Source organism: Prosopis cineraria, unplaced genomic scaffold, assembly GCF_029017545.1.
Source record: "Prosopis cineraria cultivar Desert tree isolate PC_DT_omini unplaced genomic scaffold, ASM2901754v1 PC10, whole genome shotgun sequence".
Classification (NCBI taxonomy): domain Eukaryota; kingdom Viridiplantae; phylum Streptophyta; class Magnoliopsida; order Fabales; family Fabaceae; genus Prosopis; species Prosopis cineraria.
The window spans coordinates 12,896,306-12,919,133 of NW_026555341.1; positions in this window are offsets into that span (position 1 = coordinate 12,896,306).

A 22,828-nucleotide genomic window follows, 5' to 3' on the forward strand; every position below is an offset into this window, starting at 1 on the left:
TCAGCACAAATAATGCCTTCCCTGTGAGAATACTTGAGCACGAGATCAGGTAGCTTTGTCATGTCATAACGAATATCTTGAATGGTGATCCACAGAGGGTGATCAAGATTGCCATCTCTAAAGATCAAGTTAAGCGCTTCTAATGAGTCAATGAACACACAGACGGAGGACAAATGATTTCGCCGGCACACTTTCATTCCAGCATGTATGGCTAAGAGTTCCGCTTCAGTACTGGAGACAAAGCCCAATTTTTGTTTGAAGCCTAGGATCCACGAGCCTTCAGAATTTCTGATTATGCCTCCACATGCTCCAAGATGATTTGGTTTAACAGAGGCATCTACGTCCAAGCGAAGTTGATTAAATGGCGGTAGATACCATTGAGTGTCCAAACGACTGCTGATTTGCAAAATTTGCTATTTGAATTTGTTCACATGGTGATCTTCCAACAGCATGTCGCGACATAAGCTCTTTCAAGTTGCATGGATTGATGTGAGAGTTTTCAAACACAGCTTTGCAACATGAAGTCCACAGAATCCAACAGACGGAGCTGAACACCTTACACTAGGGCCAATGAAAGAAAACATTTGCAACACTTCTGCTCTTTAAATTGTTGCTGATCCAATCTTGCAAATCATGACTAAAGGAAATAGCATCTAGGTTAGTAATAAAAATGGCTTTCCACACCTCATGGGCAATTTTGAGATATGTAAAGTGTTTTCCTCTCTCTCACACTGAAAAGGACAGGAACTATCCGAAGTTAGAGTTCTTTGAGCTCTTAGGGAGTTATGAGGAAGCCTATCATGGAAAACTTGCCATAGGAAAATTTTGATACAGGGCATTTTCAGATTTTACTCCAGGTATGAGATTCATGGGTCTGGATGGTGCTTTTGATGTGGTAATATACAGCTTTAACCAAAAAAGAAACATCAAAAGCATTAAATCAGACATAAACATCTTCCACTGTTGGGTTATTCACTCTTGGTGGATCAGGCCCATATAAAAGCCCAAATTAAAAAATGAGACTTTTGTCACAATTATGAAAAATGTTTGGGTTTCATGTGCAATTTACTCAGGGCCTCAAATGTAATATTCTTCAACCTTTGAATTTGAGTCATGAACGGTTAAGAAGAAACTGCCGTATGTTCCCATAAGAGATGGTTATGGATGCAGTTCTCGACAATTTTTTGTTTTCTACATGAAAGAAAGAATCGAATGCTTTCATTTTCCTAGCTACTCATTCTCTCAGTGTGTGTATTTACTATGTGTATCCGAATGAAATGCGACTGGTGTAACTTTATTCCCGCATACGAACGTGTAAATCAACGACTCAAGGTGTGTTTTCCTCCTCAGATTCTTACATTGGTATCAGAGCTTTTGTCTTTCCTAGGCTGTGTTTCCTATGTCTGAAGAACCTATAATAATTTGCTTAACTACATACATGCAAATCTATAAGTTCAGTTTTTTATTTTCTTACTATGTTTATGCATGAATCTGTCTCTATCTGTCTTTAAGATTATTACTACTAAAATGAACATGCTTATATGCTTCTTAGTTAATATGAGTGTTCCATATGTGACTATACACGTTTTGCATCCAATCAACAGTGACGAATATAATGACCAAAAACAAACCAAATAATGGGTATTTGAAAAATAAGTTTTTTGAGCAAAAGGATTGCATAAACGTGTAGAGCTCAAAAAATAAAGAAAACGACACCAAGAACACATAAAAACGGAGACCCAACGGAGGAGATATGGCCTCCAGAAGTTTTAGGTCCAACGGGCCCGACTCACCAGAGGAACCAAGTCAAGTTGACCCGGTTGGAGGAAGACAACGATAGAAAAGATGCTTCATTTCTATCCTCGTCAAAATGATGTGTCATTCCAAAAAAAAAATAGTAGCTTTTAGGCTCGTAGCCTAAAAGCTCTAAAAAAAAGTCTTGGGATTTCAAGCCAACCTAAAAAAAAAGTTTTTTTGTTTTGGGATTATGGATCTAGGAATTGGGTAAATAAACCCAACCCAATTTCAAAAAAAAATTATAAATAAAATAAATAAATAAAATATATATATTTAATTTGAATTTTTAAAAATAAAATATAAAATGGACACGTGGCGTGTGGGACCCACCGGGAGACTCTATTGGCATATAGTTGACCCTACCATGAAGCTCTCGACGCATGGAGAACAACGGTCCGACGAGTGTCATCAACGGAGCATGATAAGGCGGCGCGTGTTGTACACGCACCTCCTCGAAAGTGGAATTTTTTTTTTAAATTTCTTAATCCAGCATCATTCTTGGGGCGCGTGTGGGACTAAATTAGGACAAAATTTGTCTTAAAAAAATCCCTAAATTCAAGATCTTCATTTTAATATATAATTTACTTATTTTAGAGACAAAACAAGATTTTTTTTTTTGAGTTATCTAGTGCTTTTTATGAGTTAAAAAAATTTCTAAATTTTTTTTTCTTCTTTCTTATCTTTTTTAGGAAAATATGAAGCAAGAGACTTCTAGCAGCACTGATAATTCAAAAAATTATTCTGTTAGCATTGAATATTTGGATAAACCAGATTATGAGCCTATTAGTAAGGATTCTAATCCAAAACCCTTTGAAGAAGAAGAGGAGGAATATGAATCTCAAAGTAAGGATTCTAATTTTGATCCTAAAGAAAATTCTAACGTTGATCTTGAAAATGTGCCGAAAGGACCTAAAGAGATGCGCATGCTGTTGAGACCCAAACATGAATCATAGGGTGATGAGAATGTTCAAAATGAAAATGAAGATGTTGAACAATCTTTCACACCCTCAGTAATCATAAATATAGCAAAAAGAGAAGCTAAAAGAATAAAAAAATTGGATAAAATTTCTCTGATAGTGAGAGCATATTCAAGCTTCATAACAAAAGAGAAACAAGCCGTGGTTGTAGGAGAAATTTTCAAACAACTTAGGAAGGAGCTTGTGCAACATAACAAGCGAAACAAGTCATACTCTGAAAATCCTCTATGGAATAGAGCCATCAAGGGAATGAAAGTACAAAAAAAATTATAAAAACATAATTAAGAGTTGTCTTTTTTTTAGATTTATACCTTAAGCATTATTCTATTTTTCAAAAATTTGTTTTTAGGTAAGTTATGTTGTATTAAGACTTTGATGATTTATGAAATATATGAAGCATGTTGTTTTATATTTAATTGCTTTATATATACTTTATTTAAGTGAGAGCTCTAAAGTGATAAATCATTTAAGAGTCATATATAACGATTATGAAAATATTTATAAAATTCTTTATAAACGATAGTGATTTTATTAAAATCAATGTGATGAAAGATACAAACGTAGCCTCCTAATCATTGACCTAATAGAGTTATTATCACTCGAATAAAGAATAATACAAATATAAAACATTGAATGTTTCTCATAAGTATTTTATTCTTTGTTTAATATAGAAACCTATTTATGTGGGATAGTTTCATCTCAAAACTAAGAATGGCAACAAAAAGCATTATCGCTGAATTGAATAAGGGTAACAAATTAAACAGGGATAACTGGGATATCTAGCACTGTAAGGTGTCATATATTTTGAAAGAACAAGATGTTGTTAAACCATTGACTATGGTCATGGCCGAGCCTGAGGTAGGAAACTCGGCTCAACATAGGAGAGACCAAGAGGCATTTGAGGCATGGAAACGAAAAAATAGCATCGCACAAATAATACTTTTAAGTGCTATGGCAAATAATCTAATGTACGAATTTGAGAAGCACTTCACTGCCCAAGCCATGTGGGCTGCCTTAAAAGAAAAATTTAGTGGTACTTCAACCACCAAACTGAGAAAGCTTACAATTAAATTTGACACTTATAAACTAAAGCCAAATACTCTTATGCGGCAGCACCTCAGAGAGATGGCCAACATGATCCATGAACTTAAAGCAGCCGAGCATGATCTTTCTAATGAATAGCAAGTATAGGCTATAATCAGATCACTCCCAACCTAGCTGGGAGCAAATGAAAGTTAAACTAACCCATAATGAAAATATCATTAACTTTAACGATATGGCTAAGTATCTAAAGCTAGAGGCTAAATGTTTGGAGGCTTACAAGTCATTTGGACAGACTTACCTTGTCGAGGAAGGTGGTCCTTCAAATTCTAAGCCCAAGAGAGGCAAGAAGCAATAAAAGAAGGGTAATAAGAGTGGCTCTAAAGTAAAGAAGGACAAACAAGCTTTCAAGAAAAAAGGCAAGAAGAGTGGCAAAAAGAGAATTAACCTTAAAAATGTCAAATGTTTTGCCTGTTAAAAGATAGTCCATTTTGCAAAGGACTATCCTGAGCAAAGTGGATGTGATCAAATACTTGTAAATTACGTGAATTCACATTTTTCTTATGTTTCCAGTAATATTTTTCTAACAAAAATTGTTTCCTCTTCTTGGATTGTAGACTCAGGCTCCACAAACCACGTAAGCAAGGATCGTGGATCCTTCATAGAGTACCATCAATTGTCGGATCAAAGCAAGTGGCTTTACATTGGCAATAACACGAGAATTGAGGTAAAAGGTATAGGAGCTTGCAAGTTGATCTTGCGAGGTGGAAAAAACTTAATTCTCCATGATGTTTTACATACACCAGACATCTGCAAAACTTAATTTCAATTGCTTGCCTTTTAGAATTTGAGTTTGTAACTAATTTTCATAACAAGATTATTGATATTATATACAATTCAACTTTTTATGGTTGTACTTTTCTTTAAAAAGGTTTTTTATTATGGATATTGTTAACAAATTTTATTTTCATGATTGCTTTACCACCTCTTCCAATAATGTAGATATGAATATCTGGCATGCTAGAAGAGGGCATATTAATCAAAATAGAATGATTAAGCTAGCTAAAGAAGGGATGCTAGGTCTAATTACAAATATGAAAATGTCTTTATGTGAAAATTGTCTAGCTAGTAAAGCAACGAGAAAACCTTTTGGTAAATGTGTTAGGGTTAAAAATCCATTGCAATTAATCCATTCTAATATATGTGGTCCTATAAGTATAAGGGCAAAACATGGAGCTTGGTATTTTATTACCTTTATTGATGATTTTTCATATTTTGGTCATATCTATTTGATATCATAAAAGTCTGAGGCTCTTGAGTGCTTTAGACGATACATTAATGAGGTTGAAAATCAAATGGACAATAAAATTATAGCATTACAAACTGACCAAGAATGTGAATACTTATCTGATCAATTTAAAGAACTCTGTGAAGAAAAAGGAATAATTAGACAACTAACTATTCCTAGCACTCCGCAATAAAATGGAGTTGCTGAAAGAAGAAACAGGACTCTTCTAGACATGGTTAGGTCAATGATAGCACAAGCAGATCTTTCAATTTTATATTGGGGGGACACTTTACTGACTGTAGCCTTCATACTTAATCGTGTGCCCTCAAAATCAGTTACTTCCACCCTATGAGTTATGGACAAAATGCAAACTAGATTTAAATATCTTAAGACCCTAAGGGTGAGTGTTCACCATCAAGCGTTACCGCAAGCGTACGGGTCGTCACAAGTGTAGAATATTCTAAAGTTATCGTTCCCACGAGGATTTTAGGCAAATGAGGGTTGAAGTTCACTATTGAGCTTTGAGATAGGTTGAGCCAACTTGAAAGTATTTCTTTTTATGTGAAAGTAATAAAAATCTAATTAAAATAATTTTAAAACAATTAAAACTTGTTAAAACTTTGACTTTTGGAGCTAAGGAACTAGGATTATCCCTCCCCTTTGTGTTTCATAGCACTTAAATTAATTCCTCTCTAATATATTTTTAATGAAAATAAGTGTTAGTCTTAAGATTCTAATTCACTTGAAGAAGCTTTCTCAAGTCAAAATCAAGTATATTTGAAAACACTAAAATTTTACAATCCCTTGAAAATAATTAGTGCGAACAAATTTTAAACACCAATCTTAATAAGACTATAAAGGGTTAACAAAATATCTCTATTTTACCAACATAACTATTCATTTATCTATGTAAAATTTCAAGTCCAAAACTATTTTATCCAAGTTCTACACCTAAATTAGCTCTCTCAAGCACAACTCAAGTGAACAAAGCAATATAAATGGTGATCAAGCACTTAAAAGCATTAAGCATAGGATAAAATAAACACATATATATCATTAACTATCAAAAGAGAGGAATATTCAAGTATTAATCCATACAAAGGGTTGAAAAAATCCTAAAACAAGGGAACTACCTACTCATGTTCAGAAAAGAGCCATAAATATTACAATATATAGCATCTATATCAAAAACAAAGAGAGAAAAGGGAAGAGAAGAAGAAAAATCAAAAGAAATCCACTTGAATCTCTTCAATCCTTGGCCAAATCTCCTTCAAGAACCCCAAACCCTAGCAGAGCAAACCTCCAAGAATCTCTCCTAGTCGTGCTCTCTTTCTACAGGCGCATTTATGCTTTTTCTACCCTAATTTTTTTCTTCTGATGCTCAAAACGCACAGCAGAATTAAGGCCATGCGCCGCGGCGTGTTGATAGTGCGCCGCGGCGCATATGCATATTCATGACTTCGGTCTCTGTGCCTCATGCCGTGGCGCATTGTGCATGCACCGCGGCACATGACACAGAGTCTCTAATCTCTTGTTTTGGCTTCCATTTTTCTGCTATTCTGCTTCCATATGCATCTTGAATCATTGTTTGGCTCTATTTCTTTAAAAATATCTAACAAAAATCACCTGAAATAATAAATAAGATCATGAGATCTTTTAAAGCTTAAAATCAAAGCCAACATCTTTGCAAAATTCTCAATAAACTCTATTTTCTATGTCAATTTGAAATGACGCTCATTTTCCTATATTTAACCCAAAATATTCACAATTGATCTAATTTAGCACATAAAGTATAGGAAAATGCACTGAATTGGTATTAATTTCAATAGGTTATCAGTGAGTTGCATATGTCCATGATCATTCCCATAAATATGTAAAATTAGGTCCAAGAGGGAAGAAATGTATCTTTATAAGATACTCTGAGCAATCAAAGGGCTATGTTTTCATTGGCGAAAATAATGATGGAACTGTAACTGAATTTGAATCTAAGAATATCATATTTTTAGAAAATGAGTTTTCTAGCAGGAGAGAAATTGATCGAACTATATCTCTTTATGAGACACAAGAGTAGCATAATATAGAACATATAGAAAAGCCTGAATCATCGCAAAATGCTAGTCTAAGTAGGAGCTCTAAAAGGCCTGCCAAAAGACCCAAAAAGAATCAAAATCCATAAGAGAACCCACTTTGAAAAAGTAATAGAGAAAGTGTGCCAAAAAGACGCTTTTAAATTGAGGGTGAAGCATTAGTTGTAACTCCTCTAGATGATGATGAGCCATGTTCTATAAATGAAGCTTTATCAACACCTGCTAAGGATAAGTGGAAGAAAGCAATAGATGAAGAAATGAATTCTATGAAAACCAACTAAGTATGAAAATTAGTTGATTTACCACGTCGCTAAATAAGTTCTCAAAATCAAAAGAAAAGTGGATGGATCAATTGATAAATACAAGGCTTGCTTAGTAGCAAAAGGATATACATAATAAGAGGGAATAGATTATGAGGATACATTTTCTCCTATTGTACGCTTCAATTATATCAGACTGATTCTGGCGATAATAAATAGTCTGGACTTAGAGTTGCACTAGATGGATGTAAAAATTGCTTTTTATATGGATGAAGAAATTTATATGCAACAGCCATTAGGTTTTATTGAAAAAGAAAAAGAAGATAAAGTATGTAAATTAAATAGATCAATTTATGAACTAAAACAATCATCCAGACAGTGGTATTTGAGGTTTCTCAGAGCAATAACCTCATATGACTTCCAAATGATTGAGGAAGACCACTATGTTTACATCAAGAGGTTCAACGGGAACTTTGCAATATTATCTCTTTATGTAGATAATATTTTACTAGCCAGAAATAGTCTAGATTTGATAATCACTATTAAAGAATGGCTTTCGTTGAATTCTGAAATGAAAGACATGGGTGAAGCATAATACATTTTTGGAGTTAAAATACAAAGAAATCGCTCTAAGCTTCTTTCTCTATCACAAGAAAATTATATAAGGAAAATTCTTGAGCATTTTAATATGAAAGATTGTAAACCCATGGATACCCTAGTAGCTTCAGGTGTAAATCTTAGTCTTGATATGGGTCCTAAAATTGAGATAGCCAAAAGGAAAATTGAAAGAGTTCTATATGCCAGTTCAGTCAGAAGTTTGATGTATGCAATGATGTGTACAAGACTAGATATCTGTTATGCTGTAGGACTTGTAAGTCGTTACTAATCCAACCTTAGAGAAGGACATTGGAAGGCTATAAAGAGGATCTTAAGATACTTGAAGGGTACTGTTGACTACGTACTGTGTTATCAAGGAAGTGATCTATGCCTGACAGGATACTCCAACATGGATTTAGGTGGAGATGAAGATGAATGAAGATTAACTTCAGGCTACACTTTCTTGATAAACAACGGGGCCATTTATTGGAGCAACAAGAAGCAGACATGCATTGCCCTATATTCTATGGAAGTTGAGTTTGTAGCATGTACTGCAATAGTACAAGAGGCTATATGGCTTAAGAGATTTATAGAACATCTTAGGTTTGGAAATGAAAGTACAAATTCAGTGTTAATTCAATATGACAACACTGCAGCTATAGCTTATACCAAAGATCCTAAATATCATAGCAAAATCAAACACATAGACATTAAGTACAATTTTGTAAGGGATTATATAGCGCAAAAAGTTATCATGGTTTAATACATTTCCACAAAATTTATGATAACAGATCCCTTAACAAAACCAATAGCTAAGGAGATATTTGAGAAATATATAAGGGCTCTTGGCATCGCTAGATTGACTTAATGTAATACATTGGTTATATTAATGAGAATCTTTATTACTTCCATATGTATACAATTGAGAATACACAATGTCTAGTATGTTGTACAAGTTGATAAGGTTGACTCTCACACACGAGCAACTACCTTTGACATTCAAATCAAAGATGAGACATTAGTGTTCACCAGCAAGACAACAAAAATGTTGATATGATAGAGAAAAAACACAAATCATATGTCGTCTCAATCAAAGAGCAAGTCAAGATGAGATCCGTAAGCATACTTGGATCGAGTCATGGATCCCCATATCCATGATACCTATAGCTAAACAACTAATTCTTCTAAATTAACGTCATATGAGATCAATAAAAAAGAAGAATTTGAGTTTAGGTATAATGAATATCTAAACTTAAGTTTGTATAGTGTTAATAATTAATAAAAATGACGTACACTCTTACAAGCAAGAGTAACACCATAACATGTGTTTTATACAATATGTGTTTAAGAATCGCAATGGGAAGCAAGTGAATAAATCCCTACTTCATTACTATGTGAGTTTCAGAAAGGAAAAATTCTTTCAGTGATGTCCTTTGACATTGACATTATCATGGAGATATGTTACAGTATTTGCTACTTTAACATACACCCTATGGTCATGATTGATACGACCTGAAGGTTTCATATTAGAAAGGTGATTGTTTCCTATCAAAGTGGTATATGGGCGAAAGGAAGATTATCTTAAATATACACGTTTATGCTCATATTCAAGACATGTCCCTTATGAAATAATTTGTAAATTCATAAGTGTGGATATTACGTATATAAGAGAGACTACGTAAGTCTTGGACTGACTTAAGAGGGATCAAATTAGTCATAATGAGAAAAAGTGTATATTGATAAATCTAGGACATTAAGGCACAAATTTAATTAAGAATAAATTCAACTTTAAGGTTATTTATGCTGGTCCTTAATAGGATTTCCTAATATAAACAACTGAAACAAAAACATCAAGCCTATGCGGTCACGGTAAAGCACCTTGTATGAAGAGAGGAAAGAAAAAGAGATAGGATTGACATTATCTTCTCCACCAAGTGTGAGTGGAAAAAGTTGGTTTATCTACCCTTGGTGGATCAAGCTCATATAAAAGCCCAAATTGAGGAATGGGACTCTTGTCACAATTATGAGAAAGGTTAAGGTTCAATGTACAATTTACTCAGAGCCTTAAATGTAATATTCTCTAACCTTTAAATTTAAGTCATAAACGATTAAGAAGAAACTACCACACGTTCCCTTAAGAGATGGTTATGGGTACAGTTCTCAGTAATTTTTTGTTTTCTGTGTGTAAGAAAGAACCAAATGCTTTCATTTTCCTGGCTACTCATTCTCTCATTGTGTGTATTTGCTATGTGTATCTGAATGAAGTTTGACCGGTGTAACTTTATTCTTGCATACATACGTGCAAATCAACGACTCAAGATATGTTTTCCTCCTCAAATTCTTACATCCCCTTTATCAATATGAACTCTAACAAAGCTGATCATGGTAACAATTTCTTGGGGGAGGAATTCTTCATAATGAGCAATGTTCCAAGAACCATCATTATGTAGAAAATCTCGCACAAGTGCTTGAGCATCAAACGTCTAATTGTTGAATTTAATAAAGGAAATAAGAGGTACCTCCACTAGGGACCATTTATCCCACCAAAAGCTTGTGTTAGAGCCATTTCGAATCTTCCTACCAACTCTTTGAATAAAATTACACCATACTTTAGTAATGCTAGCCTAAGTAGAGGAGACATGTTTGGTTTTTCCCAATGAAAGTGGGTCATTCTCTTTCCAGCCATACTTAGCTATTAGACATTGGACCCAAAGTAGATGAGGGTTGGTTAGAAGACCCTAACATAATTTGTAAATGAAGGCAAAATTTTGGGTCCAAAGATCTTTAGTATTTAGACCTCTATCCCACTTTTCTTTTAAAATTTGTTCCCAAGCCAGGAGGTGAATTTTTTTGGACCCATTATGTTCATTCCAAAATTTTTTTTACAAAGCTTCTTAATGTCATGGATAATTCCTTTAGGGAGGAGCATGGTTTGCATAAGATGGTTGGGAATGGCATTAAGTACTGATTTAATAAGGATGGATCTACCTGCCATATTTAGAAATTTTCCTTTCTAAAGGGATAGTTTTTTTTTTAATTTTGAGGACCACAAGTTTGAGGAGATCCTTATTGAGTCTACCATGGATGATAGGAACCCCTAAATACTTTCCAAGATCATATGTTAATCCAATGTTGAGATGTTGACTAAGCTCCAAGGACTTATTAATATTCATATGAGGAGAACAGAAAAGTTTAGACTTTTATAAGTTCACATTATGACCTGTAGCAATGCAAATTTTTTCCAAGACATCTTCAATTAAGTTAGCTTGACTAAGCGAGGCTTCAGCAAATAAAAAAAGGTCATCAGTAAAAAATAAGTGAAATAATGCAGGCCCGTTAGATAGGAATTTCAGAGGTTTCCAAATCTTGCCCGCAACAAGCATATTTATGAAATGACCTAACCTTTCCATATATAAGATGAAGATATAGGGACTAAGAGGATCACTTTGCCTAACTCCTCTCGAGGGTTTGATAGTGGATGTTTTGTCCCCATTTTAAAGAATCTTCAAGGAGGAGGTAGTGATAGTACATATAATGAGGTGAATGAAATCCTCTTTAAAGCCAAGACATTCTAGAGTTTCTTGAATAAAACCTCAATCCAAGCAATCCAACGCCTTCTCGAGATCAATTTTTAGGGCCACATATCCTTTTCTTTTCTTTTCTTTTTAGAATGCATGGTGTGAGTGGCTTCCTGGGCTAGAATCACATTATCACTGGTTTGCCTACCTGCTATGAAGTTGCATTGATGTGGATTAATGAGAAAATTGAGGTGATTTTGAATTCTATTGGCTAAAAATTTGGTAATGATTTTCAAGCTGACGTTACAAAAGGTGATAGGCCTAAATTCCTTTTAAGGAGGCAGGGTGGTCAACTTTCAGAAGCAAGACAATATTTGCATGATTAAATTTTTCCATCATGTTGGGATTGATGAAAGTTTCTTTGACCGGATTATAAATTTGGTTACCCACAGAATTCCATTGCGTTTGAAAGAAGTGGGGTTGTAGGCCGTCCGGGCTTGAGGCTTTGAATGCCCCCATAGCAAAAGCAGCATTCTTGATCCTTTTATCAGTAACCTCTTGCTGAATGAGAGCCAAAGAATTATCACTAAGAGTAGGAAATAATGCAGGAAGGGAGTGACTTTGAAATTCGACATCCCTTTGGTATAGGTCTCTATAATAATTAAGAGCCATATCTTTAAGATGTTTTTGATCATTAATCCATTGACCCTGATCATTTAGTAATGCTTCAATGCGACTTTTCTATCTTTTGGACTTGACAAATAAACAAAAGAAAGAAGTGTTTTTGTCACCAAATTGAAGCCATTGTTGCCTTGATTTTTGCCAGCAAATTAATTCTTCCTAAGCAACAAGTTTATTGTACTCCTTCCAAAGAGATTGTTCAAGTTTGTATAATCCATTCCTGTCGTTAGTTCTTCTTGCAATATGAATCCCTTCAAGCCTTTTAACTATCGGACACTTTCTTTTAAGAATGTTACCAAGTTTGGTATCACACCACTTCATCGCCTTGCTTGTGAATGATTTGACACCTTATAGACAGCACTAATTTTCCCAAGAATTACCAACGATTGTTGTGAATTCTTCCTCCACAGACCAAGCAGCGTTATAGAAAAAGTGTTTGCATGGGTTAGGATGTTGGAGCTCAAAGTTGCAAATCATAGTCATTCTATGATCTGATTTAAATTTTAGGAGATGGGATACTTTGTAGGAGGGGAAGTGTAAGGACCAAACATTATTACAAAAAGACTAATCAAGTCTTTCTTTAATTCCTTCTTGTTCCCAAGTGAAGATGTCTCTAATAACAGGAAGTTCAAGAAGATCAAAATTTAGAACACAGTCATTGAAGTCTTGTAGTGATGTCCAATTAATATGAGATCTACCCTGTTTGTGAATAGGGGAGAGATAAGCATTAAAGTCTCCCATCAATAACTAAGGAGCAGAGGTGGCAGAAGCAATGGATGAAATGGAATTCCATAATGCTCTGCGCTTAACATAGGTGGTTTCACGATAAATAAAAGTAACAAAGGAGAAGGAGTGACTAGTTACATCATGAACCTTACAATGAAGAAATTGAGTACCGGAAGAGACATGCTCGATGTTCATATTATTGTCATTCCAAAGGCACCAAATACCACCAGCAAAACTAAAAGCCTCTACACAGAGCCAAATAGAGAATCCTAATTTATGAATAGTTACCAGTAATTTGAGTTTCAATGAGGCAGAAAATATCCACATGATTTTATTAGTAATTTCTTTGAGGGTGCAAGAAAAATTCTAGCTTCCCGCTCCTCTACAATTCTAACTTGCAATAATTATAAAATAAGTATGAGGAAGAGCCAAAGGAAACTTACTGGTTTCTAGAGTTTATGGCATTAGCATTACCAGAGGAATAATTCCTTTCACTGTCATGATCCATTGAACATGTAGTACCTGAGTTAAGGGAGTCTCGACATTCATCTGGTGGACGAGGAGGTCTTCCTTTTAAATGGTCAGAAGGTAGGTTCATAGGCCTTGTTTGTTGGACTAGATCTTTGTTTTGTTTTTGCTTATAGGAGGGCCCAGGAGGAGAGTGTTTAATGGGTGATAGAGGTTTAGTTTGAGAGTGGATAACATTCCGGCCCACTTGAGAGCTTTTACTTTTAATAACAACGTGCTCAAGATGGCTGGACCTTTTTGGGCTTTGTTTTTGACTGGGCTGACAGGGCCTATTACTGGAAGTATTGGGTTCCTTTTAGTTCATCGAGATAGACTTCTCTCTAGCTAAGCTTCTACTATTCTCTTTTCTAGAAGGGACAGGGAGAGGACTGGGAAGTAGGGCTAGTTTAGGTCCTACGTCAGAGATTGACATGGTATTTTTTACAGAAGAGGGAGACTTCGTTAATGTGGGACTAGGGGTCTCTTCCTTTCTTTTCCTCCCTTTCCCTCCACTTCTCCCGTCTCCACCATTCAAATTTTTTTATTAAATAATTTTTTTAAATGAAAAAATTAATAAATGGTGGAGATGGAGGAAGTGGAGGGAAATGGAGGAAAAGGAAATAGAGAGACCCCACTTTCATTAATGTGACCTTTAGAGTCTACAATTGAGAGGTCCTTAAGTAATGGGCTGTCAGAAGCCGAAGTGGTGATAGGTGAGACAAAAGGTAGCTCGTCTGCAATGTCATCTAGCTTTGCAAGTACAGCAAAGCGGGAAACATTTGCTCTGACTTCTACTTTCTGCATTGACCTTAAGCTACTCCCATGTTCATAGTAAGCATTCTGGGTTTTATCTTGCCTGGGGAAACGAGCTTTGTGTTGTTTTGGATCAGCATCCTAGATCCATAAACATTCTCAATGTTTGAAGAAATAGAGGAGAGTTTGTTCAGTGGTGTAGTCTCAAATTGAACATCACCATGAGCCTGATTACAATCTTGGGAAGCAATCGTCTACCATAGGCAAGGTTCCTCGCGATGGCCATAATGTCCACAAGAAAACAATTGAGCCCAATACCTTCATATTCAACATTAAACAGCATATTGCCACTGGGAACTAGTTTATCATCAATTTGGATCACCTAAATTGAACTTAGACATTATAAATTAAATTATTTTTATATTTTAGTAGATGCATACATTTTAAAAAAAAATTATACTGTCATTTTTTAAAAAAATATATAATATTTTAAATTTTCTAAATTAAAACCTTTAAATTTAAATCCTCCAAGTTAAATTTGAACATCTTAACTCTGCCGCAGCTATAAGAATATGGTGATAGCCACTGAACAATGATCCATTTTATATGAAGTCCCCGTAGCTACTTCTAGATGACGCAGAAGCTATATGCAATATACTTTGTTTTCTTTGCTCTAAACATTTTTTGACTATAAAGAATTACACTTATAAATTGATAAATATTTCTCTAGTTCTTTTCATAAGTTATTTTTATCAATATCATCAATACCAATATAAAAAAGTATAAAGAATAAAAATAATCCCTCCGTTCAAAAATATAAGACATTTTTTGAGAAGTTAGATGTTCAAAAATATAAAACATTTTTAATCTTTCGAGATGTAATCGTTATCTTTTTTTAAAAGTATCCCTATTAATAATGACCTTATATTTATTGTAGGATATTTAACAGAAGCAAATATGGAAAGATAGAGTTAGTTGAAAAGTAAGTAACTACTTTATTAAGAATGAAATTCAGTTAAAAATACTTTAAATTTTTGAACGGAGAAAGTATATAGAATTTCAAATATGTCCCTATTTAATAAAGTTAAAAAGTGATGTCATTTTTTTTTTCAATCTCATAAACGATAATTTTAAAAATATCTTTTAAATATTACCTAAAAAGTCATACCATAATGTATAAATAAAATTAAATAAATTTTTTAAAATATACTTTATAAATAAAACTAGAGGAAGTAGTTTATTAAGATGGTATATGAATGTGTGATGAAATTATCAAAGATTATAATGCAAATTGAGTTGCCAATTATAACTTCATAGTAGGTAGCTTTCCCCCTGCCATCATTGAAGTTGTGAGTCCAATCCAGGGCCTGGAACCTTACAGATCTTTGGGCCATTTTAGTGTGGAGGCCTGCATGGACTATATGATTTGCATCTGCATTCAATATTCATCATTGTAATAATGTTTACTATTTTTTTAAATTAATTTTTAAATATTTTTAATATTATAATTTTTTTAATCTTTATTATAAGATACTTTTAACCGTTTTGTACATATTAAAAAAGTTAATTTTTCTTTTGATGTCATAAAAAAAATTATGTGTACTTTCATTTTTACTTTTAATTTTAAATAATGATAAAACTACATTAAATACTTTCACACTAACCAAAAAGGAGAAAAATTAAAAAAATAATTTAATTATTGCAAAATATCTTATATTTTGAATCAAGAATTATTTCTAGAAGGTATTCCATAAATAGGACTGGAGAGAGTATTTATTAAAATAAAAAATATAAAAAATTAATATTAAATATGAACTATTTAGAATATATTTAAATAGTTAATTTGTAAGATTATAATTTTTTTAATATTAAATTAAGTCATTTAGATTATATCTAAGCTGTACAGAGTCTATTTGAATAATCAAATTATAAAATGATAAAAAAATTTAATGTTAAAGTGAATTACAGGTGCTATATTAAATTTTTATTGGCCAAATTAATGATGAACAAATTTATTAAAAAATTAAAATTTTTATATTTTTTATATTAATAAATATAATATTAAAATATTTAAAAAATTAATTTAAATAAACAGTAAAGATCAATTTAAATTGAAATGAAAAGTGAATATTGCTCCTAGCCTACTGTGCTCATCAGAATGCAAATCCAAGCGAGACACTATTACTAGATAGGATCTTGAGCAACAACTTTACAAAGACATAATTGAGAATGCTAGATTATTGTTGTTTAGATATAGCAATTTTTCCCTTTATTTTTTTGCTAAGAGAAGCTAACTCTTGTGCTGATCTGCTCGTTAATCAGGTCTCTATTGACGCATCTCTTTTGCCTTTATGATCAACTTATTGTATAAGAGGTGGTGGATGATGATATTCAATTTTTATTCAAAAAAAAAAATGATAGACAGTTGAGTAGTTATGGTCCAGCTAATTAGTTGATTGCAGTGGAGACAAGAAAACAAAGTTCCCTGAATTCCGGTGGTTTGGTATTGACTATCTTTTTGAAGACTATAATGCCATATGCATGTGAATGTAGTTAATATCATTAACGTCTTGGTGCTGATCTATCCCCCTTTTCCACCTTTTGGCTTTTATGTTATTCTCATTTATACTCCCTCCCATCACACACAAACACATAAAAGTCATGTTCTTGAAAGAAATCATATCCTTTTGTTTGTCGCTTCACATGAAAAAAATTATTTTTAATTACTTTTTAAATTTTATCTTTTTCACAATTCATGATAGAGAGTAAAAATTTACAAAAAAAAAGTATTTTAAAAATGACACATTTAATAAAAATAAATTAAAAATTATCTTTCTCTTTTTAGACGACAGTAATAATTTAATTAATTATTTTAAGTTTTGATAAGATAGCTAGACGTAGAACTATTGATAGTGACTAAACTGACCTTATAAGTCTTACCTTTAAGAATTCATGCCTATGAACTAAAATATCATAAATTGATGTTTTTTATCTCCGGCCCTCATTAATAGGGCTCAAAGATGGCCACAAGCCAAAATTCTACATAACATTTTTAAAAAATTTTTATTTAAAATTCTAATTATGTTAATACATAATGTTAAAAGTTGTGTCATTTTCCTATATTAATTTAAAAATAAAAATAAAACCAAGAAATTACAACTTTTTTATTTTTGCAATATTAACAATTCAACCAAACAATTTTTAACAATTTCAATCATATGCTAACTGAAAAAGAAAAAATAATAAATATATAAGGCCTAAAGAGCTAATATGAACCTGAGCTTGTTTTAAAAGACTTATAGGAGTCAAATTTAAAAGCCCTTTTATACAAAAAAATTTTCTATTTTTAAGTTTGACTCTAAAAAAAATACAAAGTCTAAATGGGTAAGCTACAAAGCTCGGCTTTTATTTATGACTTTAATTAGAAGTGATGTATAAGTTAAACAAGGGGGATGCATTATGATCTCATGCTCTCTCTCTTTGTCTCTTTCTCATTTTGTTTGGATGCTACTATATTTTCTACTAATATATTGTGATGAATTGTGGATGATTTTGGGGTTTAGAACCATTATAAATGCTAATGCTTGTTTTTGATATCTTAAGTGCCTTGAAAATGTGAGTTTTGAGTAGTCAAAATTGATTTTATTGTATATTAGGTTAATGTATTGATTGGTACAAGTCCACTTAAATGTATTTTGATGTGGCTCAAAATCCACTTTACGTGTATTGGTTTTCGATTGGGACCCCTAGTTGTATCTAGGAGTTAAATTTTACTGATTTGGGTCCTAAATGCATAAAATTGGATTTTTTTTTTAAATAAAACTTATCTTATTAGTTAGATTGTGAAATAAAACTCATGTGGAGAATTGAATCAATCTAATCAAAATTTTGTAATGAAAGATATAACCTTTAAAAATTTGTTATCCTCGCTACGTATTTGGTGTAAAATATCAAGACATGTTGACCGTGATGGATAGTTTCATTGGCCATAGCCAACTTCACAAAGACAGGCAACATGTTTCAATCGCTTTTTGGGTAATCTATCAACTTTTTTCAAGTTTAAACAATCCCTAATGACTTTCATATAATCCATCACTTATTTTCAAGCTCATGAGCAAATTTTCATTATTTATCTTGTGCATAGGTAACCACACCAAATAGAATTTGCACTTTTTGGTCAAGGAGTTTCTGCCCCAAAAATCTAGGAGAGGGTCCAAATTATGAGGGAAGTCATAAATATTAAATAAGATGAATGTGATTGTATGCTTCTACAAAAGGAAAGCAACAAGTGGGGAACTTTGGAGCTAGAAGTCAATAATTGGTATGTGAATTGATGAGATGTGTAGGTGAATGACTGTTGTTTCCCATGGATTATTGAAACATTACTTTAAAACTTTAAACCTTGGTTTGTGAATGATTTGGTTTATCGGAACCCAACTTTTGTAACTTTGCTTACCAGTTGATTAGGATGGCTCCTAGGTTTGATTGCGAGATCATTATTACCCTTTGGAAAGCTAAGACATATTGCGTTAATTGTGCATTATGCTTTTGCAACCATGTTCACATGTTCTTGAGAATGATACACATGCATGCATGCTTGAAAATAATGTATTTGTACTCTTTCATGCACCCGTGTTGTTGTAGAGTTATGGGCAATAATAATGACGTTGGTATCAGGTTAAGATAATTGATGATATATGTGTACAACTTTATACCAAACGTGGTATATTATCACTCGCTGCACAGTCTACAGCCTCAATGCATTTCTTTTTAATGGATCAAATTCCACACACACCTATATAAGATGGGATTGGCATTGGATTCATGGGACATCTCCGGGAGATTTCTTCCAAATGAGAGTATCATAGTTGCACGTGACCATTACATATTTGATCGAGTGTCCCTCGTAGCCTATAGTTCCAATTTATAGTACAAGGATGGAAAAGGTTATAAGAATAGATATGCATTGTATGTTTGCTAGCATGCTAGTTGTTTTTGTGAATTGTATTGCAAAATATTGGTAGAAGTATTAGTGAAATGACCTGATGAATGGTCGGGGGAATTACACTTAAGTGCCAATAAGATCATTTTACTCAAGTAAAGACCCAGCAAATTTTAAAATGTAAAGTAAATCTCTCGAGTCCTGAACTAATATTTTTACATAACGTAATTTGTTTCCTAATTTTAAAATTAGGAAAATAAAGTTGTAATTTTTTAAAAGTATTCAAACAATGACATGTTATTTTTTATATTTAATTATTAAGATTTGTATTTTTTATTAAAATTGGAAAAGCAAGTTACAAATTCATTGTAATGAAATTGCAAATTTGTCTCTCAAATTTGATATTTTGTAACTTCACCTCTCAAATTTGCAATTTGTGTCTTGTTAAATTTGTAACTCATTTTTTCAATTTCAATAGAGAACATAAATCTTAATAATTAAATTTTTAAAAAAATCAAATTACTGTTTGAACACTTTTAAGAATTTGCATCTTTATCTCCTAAATTTGCAATTTTGTCATTTTGAATTTGTAACTTACTTTTCCAATTTTAATAGCTAGGGAACACAAATATCAATGATTAAATTTGAAAAGGAACGTATCATTATTTAAACACTTCTAAGAATTTATAATTTTGACTTCCAAATTTGCAATTTTGTCTTGTTGAATTTATAACTCATTTTGTTAATTTTAAAATTAAGAACATATTGCATTACATAAAAATGTCAATTGAGGACTTAAGGGACTTACTTTATATTTGAAATTTTGTTGGGATTTTATTACTTGAATAAAATGATTCCTCCAGGACTTGAGTGTCATGCCCCTTAAATGATTTGCAAATTAAATAGTTGTGAATGATTTCATACTAAATAATGTTCACGAACTAATTATATATGTTGGAAACATGCATTGGGAAAGGATTTGCATGTGTATGCTTAAATGACTTGGGATTACTAAGATATTAGATCTCACGGATATCATTCTTTACCTTTATAAGATGAGAGCTCTAATGGAAGGCAAGGGGAGGCACATGAGGACTCGGCCTCGAATTGGCTCTTTTAGAGGACCACGTCTTCTGTTTTGCGCTTGCCTGTGTTTTTGTTCTAATTACATTGCCACGGTTTCAGGACTTTTATGTTAAATTTCTGACTTTAAATTCATGTATTTTTGGGCCTCATGCCCATACGGATATTTTTGAAAAAAGCTACTATTTTTTATTGCAAGCAGATTTATCATCATCATCATCATCATCAAGACAATTATGTTTGAGATCCAGTCAAAAGCACTAAATATAACACATATTGTAGTAAAAATTTGAATTTTTATTCATCATCTTATGAGAGATTAGTTGCTTTTGCTAGGTCCAATCCTATTAGTGAGGTAAAGAAATTCATCCTCTAAATCATGTGTAACTCCTTTTAGCTTCTCTACCCAATTCCTTCCAAAACAAAATGACACTTTTGGATTCTATCTAATGGTGGGACTTCTATCATAAAATGACACTTTTGACGATCAGGCCATTTAATGAAATGCCATCTTTTGGTGGATGAGAATTTTGCAGTAATTTTATGATGAGCATGAAATCCAAACTCATAGGAAGAGATGTGATTGTCCCCACCTTTCACCTCTCAAGTTCATGTATGTGTGTGTAAAGATTTATCTATCAAACTGATATATATCATTAAGATAATATAAACAATGGCTCGAACAAACAATGGCCTTCTCTCTGTACTTTAGCTTATTGCGCGACAGTCTGTTAAGCACTGTGTTTGAGGCAGACAAGGAAGGAAAATGAATATTCTTTTGTCATTGTATGAGAGTTGCCAGCAGTCCAATTTTTTATTATATTATATAATTATATTCTTTTTCATGTTCATGACGTTTGGCGCCAAAAGGAGACAATGTATTGGCCTATATCCATAAATCACACACTCACATATCGGATTAGATTTAAAAAAAGGAGAAAGTATTCCTCCTCCTTAGGTTCTCTGTTTTGTTTTTGAATTTTCTTGTTTTTCTAGTCGTTTTCCCTTGTGTGAAAAAAAGGGAGAATCTTTCACAAAAGATGGAAGGAAGAATTGTACTTAAGGCTCTCAAAATGGACATGTTTAGAGATTAGGCTTAAGAGTTTCATTTGTAATTAAATTCTTTGTTAAAATGACCCATTTACCCTTTGCATTTTCTCCACTCTCTCTTCTTCTTCATCTCTCTTCCCCCTCCATCTTCCTCTTTCGACACCTTGAGGAATTCTAAAACTTATAACATATTCTAGCAAGAACACTCCAAGGCAAACCCACTGTCAAAGAGGTTCAATTTCATCGTGTGCTTGAGGGTCAACAGTATGACAATTAATTTATACATGTTGGAGTAGGAGTCAATTAATTTTTGAAATATTTGGCACGAAGTTTGAGGTGGTGGCATTCGCCACTGCTTTACCATGGTGTTTGGTTTGATCGGTTGGAAGATTGTCTCTCACACGTGCGCGCGCACGTGCACTGTGGAAATGAAAGTAGAGATTGATTTTGTGTTACTAATTTTTGTATATTCATATGATCACTAATGTCTTGCTGGAATATGTTATAAGTTTCATAATTCCTCAATGCATTAGAAGAGGAAATTAGAGAAGAAGGAAGATGTAAGCTCCTACTTACAATAAACCCACTAATACTCATCACTTATCTAAATTTTAGAATAATTTCATTGTGCTTCTCATTCGATAAACACAATCATAAATCCATATTTTATTTCACTAACTAACCATAGCTCTTATAGGCTTGTACTGAAATAGTTAGTCAATTTAATCCATTAAAAATACATATTCACAATTAATATGAACTGACAATCCTAGTTAGCAATATTTAAATATGCATGATATAAATTCTCTACACATATACACTGAGGCATTACAGGCAATTACTATTGTTTGCCTTTTATTCCTTTTTCCTTTACACCTACGAAGTGTCACTTATAAAAACATTAGTAATAAGGAATGAGATAAACATATCTTTAACTAAAGAATTCCTAACTTCTAATATATATTCAAACAGCAATTAAGGTTATATAAACATAACAGTTTCATACCCCAAACCACAAAATCACATATAATATCACATATTCTCTTATAATACCACATATTCACATATGATATCACATATTCACATAAATATGCATGCACGATCATCTACCATCTTATAATCTTCTTATTTCTTCTGACTAAGTCCATAGGCTACTGAGTAATAGGACTAAATCTAGATATCCTAACTTGCTCACGCTCTCCAATATTTGAGAGGTAACTTGACCAAAGGTCACCACTCCCTAAACTTAAACCATAGACTCCCTTACCCACAAGGTATTATATAATTGCATGTACACATACCTACTCTTAAAGTAAATATCATTGGCTAAGCCAAAATCACACCTAATCCCCATCGAATTGGTGTTACAGCTAAACAACTCTGAGTGTTGATATTGTATGCCACGTGGACTTAAATATATTCTCTTAGATTACCAGGTGAACTCCCACCCATCTATATCACACATGTGCATCACATTTATCATCATGCCAATCTTTTATTCTTAACATTTTTATCACACAT